At 38.2% G+C, this 14,866-nt stretch overlaps 1 non-coding gene across 1 annotated transcript; it reads right to left on the bottom strand.

Moving 5' to 3' along the window:
- Window positions 1–10,285: 10,285 nt before the first annotated feature.
- On the bottom strand, window positions 10,286–10,392 carry LOC126023511 (U6 spliceosomal RNA). Its single transcript, XR_007500628.1, has one exon. It is a non-coding gene; the product is annotated as a U6 spliceosomal RNA (small nuclear RNA).
- Window positions 10,393–14,866: the final 4,474 nt, after the last annotated feature.

The raw sequence follows: 14,866 nt of genomic DNA on the forward strand, positions 1-14,866 counted from the left end.
AAGGAAGGGGCCGGGAAGGTGGCGCTAGAGGTAAGGTGTCTGCCTTGCAAGCGCTAGCGTAGGACGGACCGCGGTTCGATCCCCCGGCGTCCCATATGGTCCCCCCCAAGCCAGGAGCGACTTCTGAGCGCATAGCCAGAAGTAACCCCTGAGCATCAAACGAGTGTGGCCCAAAAACCAAAAAAAAAAAAAAAAAAAAGAATGTCAAGGAAGGGGGCCTGGAGGAATAATACAGCAGGTTGGATTATTGCTTTTTACATGGCTAACCTTGTGTTCAGCATCCAGAATTCCAAATGGTTCCCCAAATACCACCTGCATCCTGAGTACAGAGCCAAAAATAACCTCCGAGCATAGCCAGATGTACCTACCACTTGCCCCTCCCCACCAATAAAAAAAAATAATTCAAGGAAGAACTGGAGAAATAGCTTGATTAGCTGAGGTATATACTTTGCTTGCAAGAGGTCTAGGTTCAATCTCTCCTGGCATTGCATGACTCCAAAGAACTGGCAGGAGTGATATCCAGGCACAGAGCTAAGAGTACCCTCAAGTACTAGCAGATATGGCCAAAAAAAAAAAAAAAATCAAGGAAAAAAATAACAGCCACAACAAAGCTAGAGACACCATACCCTTTGAATTCAAATTATATTACAAAGCTAAGAATCTCAACAGTGTGGCACTGGCATAAAGACACTCAACACTAAAACTAAACAAAATAAGGCCCAAGACTGAAAACAAAACAGACACATAGAGAGAACCAGAGACAAGTGTTAAGTTGCTTGCCTAGGACATACTATGCAATAGACCCAACTATCATTCCTAGTGCACTGTCAGGAGTGATCCTCGAGTCTAGAACCCTGAGTTCCTTTGGATATGATCCCAAAAAACAAAAGAAAAAATGGTACATCTACCACAATAGAATACTATGCAGCTTTAAGAAAAATGAATTAACGAAGTTTGCTTATATATGGATAGCTATGGGGAGTAGCATGCTGAGTGAAATGAGTCAGATGGAGATGGACAGGCATGAAATAATTGCACTCATTTATGGGATGCATTAAAAATTCCCACAGAGCATCATAATAATAATAACCAAAGGCAGAAGAAAAGAGGTTCAGAAGGTCTGGTCTACTACACGGTACTTGCCACAAAGTGGGGCATGAAGGAGAATGGCGTGAAGGAGAGTGCAGTTAGGGCAGAGAAGGAACTTCTATGACAATAATAATTGGAAATGATCAATTTGGACAAGCACTGGTGGTGAGGGCCCGGAGAGATAGCACAGTGGTGTTTGCCTTGCAAGCAGCCGATCCAGGACAAAAGGTGTTTGGTTCAAATCCCGGTGTCCCATATGGTCCCCCGTGCCTGCCAGGAGCTATTTCTGAGCAGACAGCCAGGAGTAACCCCTGAGCACCGCTGGATGTGGCCCAAAAAAAAACAAAAAAAGAAAAAAAAAAAAAAAAGAACTGGTGGTGAAAAATTAAAGTAATACAAATGGTACTCTTTTAATAATAATGTTGCAAACACCAATGCCTAAAAGGAATAAAAAGAGAAGAGAAGGGAATATCTACCATAGTTGCAGGATTGTGGTAGGAAGAAAACTAGGGACATTTGTGTAGGGAAATGTACACTGATGAAGGGATGGGTGTTGACATAGTGTATGACTGAAAATCAAGAACAACTTTGTAACTATATATCTCATGGTGATTCATTTTTTTAAGAATTTATTACAAAAAATAGAGCAATGGAATAGAATCTGGAATCTGGAAATAAATATGTATTAGTTAAAAACAAAAGAAACAAAATAAATATAAAGGAAAATACAGAATCTCTTAGATAAATAGTAGAAAAATAGGACAGCAACATAAAAATTAATGAACTTGGACTACTATCATACAGAAAAGAAAACCATCAACAAACTCAAATGTATTAAAGACCTGAATATAAGACCTGAAAACATAAAACTAAAAGATAAGCTAAAAGATAACTAAAAGAAAAGATAAGCTGTCATTTGACACTGGACTTTTGAATCAAAACAGAAAAAAAGCAAAAATAAGATTACATTTTGATGCTCTAGGCATCAAAAAAAAAAAAAAAACCCCATCAACAAATAAAAAGAAAGTCTACTGAATTAGAGAAAATACTTGTAACTTGTATAATAAGGAATTAATATTCAAGGTAATAAATAAGCAGGTCTGAATAGATACATTTCAAAGAAGATATACAGCTGACCAACAGTACATCAAAAGATGCTTATCATTGCTACTACAAATCAAAACATGAACTATAGTTTCATACCTCTGAGAATAAATATTACTAAAAATATTATCAGGGCCAGAGTGATAGCACAGTGGTGAGGCATATGCCTTGGACGCAGCTGACCCTGGACGGACCTACGTTCAATTCCCGGCATCCCATATGGTCCCCCCTGAGCCTGCCAGGAGTGATTTCTGAGTGCAGAGCCAGGAGTAAGGCCAGAGCACCACTGGGTGTGACCTCATCCAATATTATCTTATTTGTAGAAAATTTTGTTTGGCATTACTAGTGGAACATATATTGGTACAGTCAATGTGGAAAACAATATAAAGTTTCCTCAAACATGAAAAGAGAACTACTACCTGTCCAAATGTAGAATCAATTTAAGTGTCCATTCATATAAAAGAATATTATTTAGTCACAAAAAGTTAAAAACTTGCAGTGTACATAAATCTGGAAGATGTTCTTTTACATATAATAATAATAATGATAATAACAGTTATATGTAGCACTAAGTAAAAAAAGTAAGGAGGATTTATTTTAGTCCATAAGATATAAAAACATATGCAGGGAAAGATTTGTGGTAATCAGAGGAAGGGATGAAAAATATAGGAGGAAAAAAAACATGTACTGGAACAAAAGTCACAATTACATCCTGGAGGTCTTTGCCTTTTGGCCCTGCTGGGCGCTCTGAGGAAGATGGCTGAAAGAGTTTAGACGCAGGGTAGCCTGGAATTTCTGAATGCTTAAAAGGTTATGAGTAGGCCACACACATGTGGTGGATAGGGCATGAATAAAGTTAATGGTTCCTAAAAAAAAAAAAAAAAATTACATCCTGGAAATGTAATATACAGTATGTAGATTCTAGTAAACAATTCAACTGCATTTGAAATTTACTAAGAAAATAGCTCTTAAAATTTCTCTTCAGAAGAAAAAAAATTATTACTCTGAGTGTTAATTAGACATTATGTGGATCATTTCACTATATATGTATATCAAATTGTTGTGTTCACTGAAAATAACATGTGACTATTATAATCCAATAAGAAAATGTATTTCAAATAAAATTACATAATTAGGACATATCTCAGAAAACAAATTTGGGGCCAAAGGCCCAGGGCTGGAGACATATAAGTGGGTAGGGTGCTTGTCTTGCACACAATCAGTCCAAGTATATGATTCCCCAGGACCCCACAAGGTCTCTCAAGCCCTGCCAAAAGTTATCCCTAAGCATAGAGCCAGGAGAATGCTCTGAGCACCATGGGGCGTGCCTTCCCCAGAAGATAGAGAAATAACAAGAAATATTACAAATTATATACCAGGACTCTAGCAAAAGAGTTTTTGATTTTGAAGTGTAAATAAAACTTGAATTTCACAATAAAACAGGCTATTAAATGTGCAATAGCATATCTTTTAAAACAGTGTTATGAAAACAGAGTTTCAAAAACAGGGTTTTAAAAGCAAGGCTTTAAAAACAGGACTTTTATACACTGTTATAAAAGACCGCCATGAATGAAAACTCTACTGTATATACTTTAATTTATTAATTTAAAGACACATAAATGGATCCATGACCTCACATTTCAAAGTGGGTGCCATCCCAACCCTCCTCCACTGACTTAGGAACCACCGCACCAGAAGAGCCCACAGAAGGCATGAGCACAGATGTAAGCTGTCACCATCCACGAAGGGTTAAGTCAAAAGAGCCCAGCTGTGCTCATCAATGAATCAAAGCACAAACACATAGAAAACATCAAAATAGGGGCCGGAGAGATAGCATGGAGGTAAGGCGTTGCCTTTCATGCAGAAGGACGGTGGTTCAAATCCGGGCACCCCATATTGTCCCCCGTGCCTGCCAGGGGCGATTTCTGAGCATAGAGCAGGAGTGACCCCTGAGCGCTGCCGGGTGTGATTCAAAAAACAAACAAACAAACAAACAAAAACAAACAAAAAAAAAACATCAAAATAGGGCCTGAGAGATAGCATAGTATTGGTCCACTTGCCTTGCATGTGGCTGAACCAGGACAGGCAGTGATTCCATTCCCAGCATCCCATGTGGTCCCACAGTCGGTCAGGAGCAATTTCTGACATCAGAGACAGGAACAACCCCTGAACTTCACCTGGTGTGATTCATAAAATAATAAAAAAGGAAAAGAAACAAAATAGGCCTCCACAATGCAGATAGAATGAAGATGACAGCACTGATAACCAGAAAAGTGCTAACCACCTCTTTAGCATCTCAGATAAGGACTTGAGAGAAGAAATATAGAAGACCCTCATAAAACACACAAAAAAGCATGGAACTAACTGATCAAAACACAAATAAGAATCAAAGGATATGAAAACAGAAATGTGAAATCTCCAAACTAAAATAACAGGAGAAAGGCATAGTGGGTGAAATAAACACCTCACAGAAGGGCCAGAAAGATAATACAGTGGTAGGGTGATTGCCTTGCATGCAACTTATCCAGAAAGGATGGTGGTTGAAATCCCGACATCTCATATGGTCCCCAATGCCTGTCAGGCTCAATTTCTGAGCACAGAGCAGGAGTAAACCCTGAGTGCTGCCCCGCAAAAAAAAAAAAAAAAACCTCACTGGAAAGCCTCTCCAACAGAGTAACAGTGGCTGAGGACAGAATCAGTGAGCTGGAAGATGAGATGCATAACAGCTTCATACAACAGAAGAGATTGGAAAAGACCTTAAAATAATAAGACAATGAAAAATTCTCAAGGTATGTGAACAGATGAAAATAGAAATTTGTGATAAACACAACAGAAAAAAAACCATAAGAATCATTGGAATGCATGAAACCCAGGAAGAAAATCTACATGAAGAATCAATAGTTGAGGACATTATAGCAGAGAAACTCACAGAGTTAAAAAGACTGCAACCAAACCCTGCATGCCCAAAGAGTACCAGCTAAAAGAGGTCTAAAGAAAGACACCCTAAGAAACATACTAGCCATAATGACAAATCTCATAGATACAGAAATAATACTGAAAGCAGCAAGATCAAAAAAGAAATTACATTTAAAAGATTATTCTTAGAATTTACAGGAGACCTGTCACAAAAGATCCTCAAGGCCTGAAAGCAGTGGTGGGACATAGTGACAAAACTCAATGAAATGAATACTTCAACCAGCCATACTCACATTCAGGTTTGAAGGAAGCACACATAGCATAATGGATAAACTAAAGCTCAGAAACCTTATCGACTCAAAACCAGCCTTAAAGTGAACTTGGACCTTCATCTTACACCATGCACAAAGGTCAAATCAAAATGGTTTAAAAACCTTAATATGCATAAGATATATAGAAGAACACCCAGGTAAAATGCTCCATGACATTAAGACTAAAGCGGAAACACCACTGTCTAAACAAGTGGAAGCAGAGATAAACAAATGGGAATACATTAAACAGAAAAGCTTCTACACCTCAAAGAAAATAGTTACTAGGGCACAAAGGCCACCCACAGAATGGGAGAAACTATTCACCCAATACCCATCAGAGAAGGGGCTAATATCAAAGATATATACAAGGTACTGACAGAACTTAACAAGAAAAATACATCTAACCCCATCAAAATATAGGCAGAAGCAACGAACAGACATTTTTTTCAAAGAAGATATACAAACTACCAAAAGGCACATGAAAAATGGATATTCCTCAAAAAACTGTAAATTGAGCTCCCATATGTTCAAGCAATACCACTCAATAACACAATACAAAATCACTCTGTGCACCTATATTTTTTGCAGTGCAAAAAATTTAATTTCTGCAATAGCCAGAATCTGGTAACAACCCAGATGCCCAAGAGGTCAGTGCCTAAAGATACTATGGTACATATACACAATGAAATATTATGCTACTGTCAGGATAAATGAAGTCATGAAATTTTCCTATACAGGGATGGACATGAAAATGATTATGCTGAATGAAAAGAATCAGAGGAAGGGAGAGAGATAAACACAGAATAGTCTCACTCATCTGTAGGATTTAAGAAAAATAAAAGACAGTATGATAATAATATGCAGAGATAATAGAGATGAGGTTTGAAAGGACCAACCCACAATATGAAACTTACCACAAAGAGTGATGAGTTCAACTAGAGCAATAACTACACTAACAACTATCATGATAATGGTACTAAGTGAGAGAAATAGAATGCCTGTCTCTAAGACAGGAGGTGAATGGGGGAGAAGGGTGATGGGGGAATTGGTGGATGGAAGATTGCACTAGTGAAGGGGGGTGTACATTTTATGATTGAAACCCAACTACAACCATGTTGTAATCATGGTGCTTAAATAAATATATTATTAGAAAAAAAAGATTCATTCTGTATATCATTTTTAGGCAATACAAAAAAATAAAGACATAAATGTTCACCAATAATGCTAAATGGGACTTGAGAGATAATAGGAATAATATAGCAGGTAAGGTGTTTGCCTTGTATGTATATAACCTAGGTTCGTTCCCTAGCATTTTATAAAGTCCCCCAAGCACTGCCAAAAGTATTTTCTGAGTACAGAGCTGGAGTAGCCCCTAAACATTACTAGATGTGTGTAGTCCAAATACCAATAAAATAAACAAATACATAAAAATGCTAACTATGTCACTTCAAAGTATATGGCTACTGACTGGTTAAGGTGATAAATGTTGAAATCTAGAGTGACTTTAGCAATTTCTTTAATTCTTCAAATTGAAACAATGTATTTTACCTTTTCTTTTTTGTGGGTGCGGGGGGCACACCCTGTCACACTCAAGGGTTACTCCTGGCTATGTGCTCAGAAATCGCTCCTGGTTTGGGGTACCATATGGGATACCGAGGATTGAGCCAAGGCCCATCCTGAATAAGCCAAGTGCAAGGCAAATGCTACGCCGCTGTGCTATCGCTCTGGCCCCACCAAATTATTGACATCCTTTCACAACATGTTTCTTTGTAGTATGTGATGCTGTTGAGTAGCATTTTACCCAGAATTTTACCCACAATAGAATTTTTTTCCAAATTGTGTCAGTCTTCTTTAAAACGTAACAATGTTTTATCCACTAATTTTGTGTCATGTCCTCAATTATGTGTTATCACATCAACAATATTCATAGCCTCTTCACCAAACACAGTTTCCATCTGAAGAAGCTACTTGATTTGCTCATTGACAAAGAAGCAACACTCATCCTTTCAATTTTTTCTTGTTTAGTTTCAAGGTCACATCCAGCAGTGCTCAGGGATTATTTTAAGCTAAGGGATTGCTCCTGAGAGTTTTCTGGGAGTCATGTAATATCATGTAATACCATGGATCTGAATTTAGGCGTCCTCCTACATGCTAAATACGTACTTCATCTCTCTCTCTCTGGCTCTCTTTGTCTCTCCATCCCCCACTCTCTTCTTTTACCCAAATCTTATCATGAGTTTATAACATTCTAGTCATATCTTCAAGGTCCATTTCTAGTTCAGTTTCTTGTTACTTTCATTATATCCTCCTCTACTGGGATCTTAAATCCCTTATTATCTATGGGGGTTAGAATGAACTTCTTCCAAACTCTTTTCATGTTAATATACTCACTTTCTTCCATGAATTTTGAATTATGTTTTTAATGACATGTAGAATGGTGAATCCTTTCCAATTGATTTTGGTTGGAAATTTAATGTTTAATTGACTTTGAGGAATCACTACCTGTGACAAATACTGGCTTACAAAATGCATTGTTAAATAAAAAGATGAAAAAATTTTTGATCCATTTTGCAGAATAGATGTTGTGATAACAGCCATTAAAATATAAATATTGGGCCCGGAGAGATAGCACAGCAGCGTTTGCCTTGCAAGCAGCCGATCCAAGACCAAAGGTAGTTGGTTCGAATCCCGCTGTCCCATATGGTCCCCCGTGCCTGCCAGGAGCTATTTCTGAGCAGACAGCCAGGAGTAACCCCTGAGCACCGCCGGGTGTGACCCAAAAACAATATATATATATATATATATATATATATATATATATATATATATATATATATAATTTAGTATATCTAGTAGAACTCTTGGGTGGCCAAGAGAATTGCTAATAAGCAATAATACTTTGAAAAAGAATCTTTTATTCTGAGAAGTATTCTCAACAGTGTTACATAAATTATTTGGTAACTCATATTGTAAGCAGATGTCATGTAGACTTCTTGTTCCACTTATAGAACAAATAAAATAGATTTAGCTTAATTCTTAATTCGGGCCCAAAATGATGTTTTTTTGTTTGTTTGTTTGTTTGTTTGTTTTTTGGTGTGGCTTTTGGGTCACACCCGGCAGTGCTCAGGGGTTATTCCTGGCTCCAGGCTCAGAAATTGCTCCTGGCAGGCACGGGGGACCATATGGGACGCTGGGAATTTGAATCGATGACGTTCTGCATGAAAGGCAAACGCCTTACCTCCATGCTATCTCTCCGGTCCCAAACAGAAAGTTTGTTTACATTTGGTTACTTCCCACGCCTTCCCAAGTTTGGATTTTTTGTTTTGTTTTGTTTTTGTTTTGTTTTCTTTTGGGGTCACACCCAGCAGGGCTCAGGGGCTTACTCCTAACTCTAAGCTCAGAAATCTCCCCTGGCAGGCTTGGATTCGAACCACCATCCTTCTGCATGCAAGGCAAACGCTCTACCACCATGCTATCTCTCCGGCCCCTAGCTTAATTCTTTTTTTTGTTTTGTTTTGTTTTGTTTTGTTTTGTTTTGTTTTTGGGTCACACCCGGTGGTGCTCAGGGGTTACTCCTGGCTGTCTGCTCAGAAATAGCTCCTGGCAGGCACGGGGGACCATATGGGACACCGGGATTGGAACCAACCACCTTAGGTTCTGGCTCAGCTGCTTGCAAGGCAAGCACCACTGTGCTATCTCTCCGGGCCCTAGCTTAATTCTTAAGGATTTTTGAAATAGCAAATTATCGTTGACTTCAAGCACCAATTGTATTAGCTATTTAAAGAGAGTTGGCATGTTCAGGAGAGAAAGTACAGAGATTAAGGTCTGTATTTAAACCAACAGTTTAATTGTTCAATCTCTGGCAATGTGTATAGTCCCCCAACACCAATAAATCTGGACAAATCAGAAATAAGTCAAATTTCACCCCCTAAAAAACAAAAAAAAAAAAAAAAAAGAGTCAGTGTGGCCATTGAAACTTTTTCTTTCCAGGTATAAAAAAAAGTCTTAGATGTGAGGCCGGAGAGATAGCTTGGAGGTAAGGCATTTGCCTTGCCTGCACAAGGACAGTTATTCGAATCCCGGCATCCCATATGGTCAGGCGATTTCTGAGCGTAGAGCCAGGAGTAGCCTCTGAGTGCTGCCGGATGTGACCCAAAAACAAATAAACAAACAAACAAAAAGCCTTAGATGACATTTTTCTAGTACACAACTACTTCTTGTTTAGTGTTGTCTCCTGAATTATCTTAGCTAGATTTTTTTGGATATTTTTTGTTTGTTTTTGTTTTGTTTTTATTTTTGGCCACACCCAGTGATACTTAGCGGTTACTCCTGGCTGTGCACTCAGAAATCGCTCCTGGCTTGGGGGACCATATGGGATGCTAGGGGATCAAACCACAGTTCGTCCTAGGTCAGCACATGCAAGGCAAACACCCTTCTGCTTGTGCCAATGCTCTGGCCCCATCTTAGCTAGATTTTAAAAATTTACTACAACTTCTATATAATCTCTCGATGCTTCACCTTCTACCTATATGTTATGGAGATGGCTTTTTTCTTTAAATATCATGAACTTTTTCTAGCTCCAAACTTTTCTCTGTTAATTTCTCGACTCTCCTCAGTTGAAATTAAAGAGAAATTAAAGAGAGTTTGATTTTTAGTTCAGATCAAACTCCAATTTAAGAGAATGCTATGGCTGTTTTCATTTTCATACAGACTACTAAACCTTTATCCATATAAACAATAAGACCACTTTGTTTTCTTATCATTCCTGTATATTCTACTGTAATACTTTTAATTTTCTTCAAGAACCTATTTTTTTTAAACTTACTTTCACAACTTGGCTGATTTTTTTGTTTGTTTGTTTGTTTTTAAATATGGAATGCTTCACGAATTTGTGTGTCATCCTTATGCAGGCGCCATGCTAATCTTCTCTGTATCATTCCAATTTTAGTATATGTGCTGCCGAAGTGAGCACAACTTGGCTGTTTTGGCAATCTTGGCTCTTGGCCTGTATTGCCTGAACAATGCCTTACTCACTAAGTTTAATCATTTCTTTTGATTCAAAATGAGATACTTGTGGTTCTTACTTTTACTGGGCCAGCTCCATTTAATAAAGTTATTTTTTAGCTTATTAACATGATTGTTGTGTATCAAGAAGCAAAGACTAGTAACATGGAGGAATGATTCATTAGTGGGGCAGTCAGAACACACACATTTATCAATTAAATCTGACTGGTTTGTGGTACCTATAAACTATTTCAAGAACCAAAGTGTCTGAAATATTGTGAGAACTACCAATAATTAACAGAGAAATGAATGCTTATACTGTACTACCACCAACAGACTTGCTCTATGCAGCGATGCCACATTCAATTTATTTTTAAAAAAATTGAAGAGGGGGCTGGAGACATAGCATGGAGGTAAAAGCATTTGCCTTGCATGCAGAAGGTTGGTGGTTCGAATCCCAGCATCCCATATGGTCCCCCGAGCCTGCCAGGAGTGATTTCTGAGCATAGAGCCAGGAATAAACCCTGAGCGCGGCTGGGTGTGACCCAAAAGCCAAAAAAATAAAAAAACCAAAAAAAAAAATAAAATTAAATTAAAAAAAACCAAAAAAATTGAAGAGAACAAAACAGAACAAAACAAACCCTGTAAGACCAACCACGTACAATAGCATGAAATATAACCATATAGTTTTTGTTAAGAATAAAGATATGAACCAGAGAGATAGCATGAGGTAGGGCATTTGCCTTGCATGTAGAAGGACGGTGGTTTGAATCCTGGCATCCCATATGGTCCCCTGAGCCTGCCAGGAGCGATTTCTGAGCTTAGTCAGGAGTAACACATTAGCACTGCTGGGTGTGATGAAAGAAAAAAAGAAAGAAAGAAAGAAAGAAAGAAAGAAAGAAAGAAAGAAAGAAAGAAAGAAAGAAAGAAAGAAAGAAAGAAAGAAAGAAAGAAAGAAAGAAAGAAAGAAAGAAAGAAGGAAGGAAGGAAGGAAGGAAGGAAGGAAAGAAAGAAGAGAAAGAAAGAAAGAAAGAAAGAAAGAAAGAAAGAAAGAAAGAAAGAAAGAAAGAAAGAAAGAAAGAAAGAAAGAAAGAAAGAAAGAAAGAAAGAAAGAAAGAAAGAAAGAAAAGAGAGAGAGAGAAAGAAAGAAAGAAAGAAAGAAAGAAAGAAAGAAAGAAAGAAAGAAAGAAAGAAAGAAAGAAAGAAAGAAAAAGAAAGAAAGAGAGAGAGAGAGAAAGAGAGAGAAAGAGAGAGAGAGAGAAGGAAGGAAAGAAGGAAGGAAGGAAATAAAGATATGCAAAGTAGATTTGCATACATAGAGTAGATCTTCCTCATGTACACATCCACATTTCCTGGCTGATTCCAACAACTGAGTTTTCAACTGATGTACTGATTCTTGGAAAAGTAGTTTGCTCTGCATTTATACTTAGGTCTACCTTTCTGCCTTTTATCCTTCATTTATCCACCACTGCCTACAGACCAAGAAAAGTAGTCATCTAGAATAAAAAGTTCTGTGCACAATAGTCATTTCTCTCATTCACCCACCTTATAAACTTCTCCAGATGAGCCATAAGATTTTTTAAATCTAATTTAGCAATTCATGGAATACAGTCAGCGATTTTTACAATAAAAGAATTTGAATCTCCTACCTCAGCTAAGTCAATTAATCCCCCTTATTATTAAGGTTATATGTAGGTCAAGTTACAACCATAAACTAACTTATCCAGTAAGGAGGGTGGAGGTTCTGGAAAAAAGAAAAAGAAAGAGGGAGAAAAAACATGGATTACAAGAAGGAAAAAAGAATATAAATGGCACATAATAAATCTTAATTGTGATATTAATTATTGGCATTGGGTCTACTGAGATTTTCCCTGGTTTCTCACTTCTCTGTGATTCCACTGGCTTACTCAAGACAAGGTGCCGTTATTCTTTAAACAACAAATGTCTGTATTTATCTTTTTTCATTTTTCTGAGGTTATAGGGTCTCCAAGCAACTTTTAGACACTGATTTGTTAGGCAGCCACTCTTGGTTATATTCAACCTGGCTGCACAGGCCATAAGGTTTGTCGATCAAGTCCAGTGGCACTGGAAACCACCAGGATCATCCTGGCAGTGCTAGGAAGTCATCAAGGCCATACCCAGCAGTGCTGGAGATCAGTGGGTGGGGCGCAGATATGAAATATCAGGGATCAAACTCTGACTTTTCTGCAAGCAATACATGCCAGTGTCATTCCCATTTGTGGAGGGGGGGTTCCATGTGTGTCTCTGTGTTATAAAGGATTAAACCCAAGCTTGGCACATGGGAATCTATGATCCACTGTTAAGTCACACTTCTTGACTACTCGTTATCTGTTTTAAATTTTATTTTAATTTCTGTTGTTGCTGATCATTTTTAAAACTCTAAATTTAGAGTTATGGTGTTTGTCTTGTAAGTAGCTGGCCCTATTTTAGTTCCCAGCACTTTTCGGGGTAACCCCTAAACACAGAGCCAAGGTTGTTTCTGAGCATTCCCATATATAATACACCCTAAAGAAAATTAAAGACTTTATATTTTGGAAAAGAAAGTGCATGTCAATGTATCAGTATATTATGTACCTTCCAATTGGTAATCCCCAAATCTCAATACTTTTCAGGTGACTTCAGTGCCTACTCTCACAATAAACTGACATGTATCTGAAGTTACAGCAGCTAGGGCTGGCTGTTGGATTAAGCAAAATATATCACATATCTAATTGGAAGTTTTATTTTTTGCTTGTTTGTTGCTTTGTTTTGGTTTTTTTGTGAGTGTTTTTGCATTGTTGTTGTTGTTGTTTGCATTGAGTCCACACTCAGTGGTATTCAGAGATATTCTGCTTTGTTTGTTTGTTTTTGAAAGGTGGAGGTAAAAGGGACTCTCTATGGGAGATCAAATCCTGGCCTCTCATTATGCAAAGCATGCCTGTTGTGCGCTCTCTCTTTGGTTCCTGGAAGGGGCTTTGGTAAAAAATTTTTCAGGACCTAGGTGGCACTATTAAGTCACCAAGAGAAAAAAAAATGAGGGGAGGGCCTGTTATCTGTTTTAAATTTTATTTTCATTTCTGTTGTTGCTGATCATTCTTAAAACTCTAAATTTAGAGTTATGGTGTTTGTCTTGTAAGTAGCTGGCCCTATTTTAGTTCCCAGCACTTTTCGGGGTAACCTCTGAACACAGAGCCAAGGTTGTTTCTGAGCACTCCCATATATAATACACCCTAAAGAAAATGAAAGGCTTCATATTTTGAAACCCTCCCCCCCATCCCCAGTGGGAATGACACTGGCCTGAAGTTGAGAAATCAAGGACTAAATTACTTACAGTTCTTTGATCTAAATACTTAAAATAAGTCTTTTGGGGAGTATCATTGGTGGTTGGATTGTTTGAGATGATGTAAAGAAACAGGCAGCTGGACACATCTGATAATGAACTAGAGCAAGCCCACCCGTACTTAACTCCGGAAAGGAGGAAGTCGAAAGTCAGGACTCCAGAGCAAGCTGGGGGCACAGGGCCTCCAGCTGACTGAAGTTGCTCCTCCTGCCAAGTCCGCTGACGGAAGTGCTGTGTCTCTTCTGATAGGGCAACGATGACCCAGCAGAACATCACATCAAATGTCTCAGCGGAGCTCCCGATGGCCATTTGCTCCCCTTAGCACGGGTCAGAGTATGGCCTGCCATGAAGGCTCCACCATCCTCCTCTGGACTAGGTGATGTCGGCCATGCAAATAAGAAAACCTTTCCTGCATTAACACGTAAGTATGCATTCTTCATTCCACACATAACCACAAAGGAAAGAAGAGCTTGTTTGGGGCTTGTGAGCTTGTGTCCTTAGCTTTCCTCCCCCTTCAATAATTCATCAATTAGTCTAATGACACCCACCTAAAGAACTTCTTCAGACAAAACGTTTTGTGTCTGTTTCCATTTTAAGAAGTAATAAGCTCCTCTCAGTTTTCTTTAACAAATTAAACATCTGACAGTGAAGACTTGCAGATTTTTCTGAACCTACTTCCTCCTAAAATTCAAGTCTGTGGTTAATCAAGCAGTGCAAAAGGCACTGTCGTTTTTGATTGTTTCTTTGGTTTCAGAATTTGGACTAAAACAGCTTTCTAAAGCATTTCCACATTTGATTGGTTTTCTGAGCAGTAATAGCCAACAGTATAAATGGGAATTAAGTGAAATATAAGATATTTTCTAGGGTTTTGATTCTGGGACTTCACCAAAATTCCGGACATGTGACTAGAACTCAAAGTAGTGACTTGTTGGATGATGGGTTAAGTGCTATCAATTGTCAGCATCACACTTCCCTTTGTGCCTCTACAGTTAATAAGTCAAAATAGCTTGCTTGACTTGACCACAATACTTAAATTTTCGTCTACATCATTATCATTCACTGCCACTACTGTGGCAGAGCTATCCAGTAGCTATGAGGTGCT

Source organism: Suncus etruscus, chromosome 11, assembly GCF_024139225.1.
Source record: "Suncus etruscus isolate mSunEtr1 chromosome 11, mSunEtr1.pri.cur, whole genome shotgun sequence".
NCBI lineage: Eukaryota > Metazoa > Chordata > Mammalia > Eulipotyphla > Soricidae > Suncus > Suncus etruscus.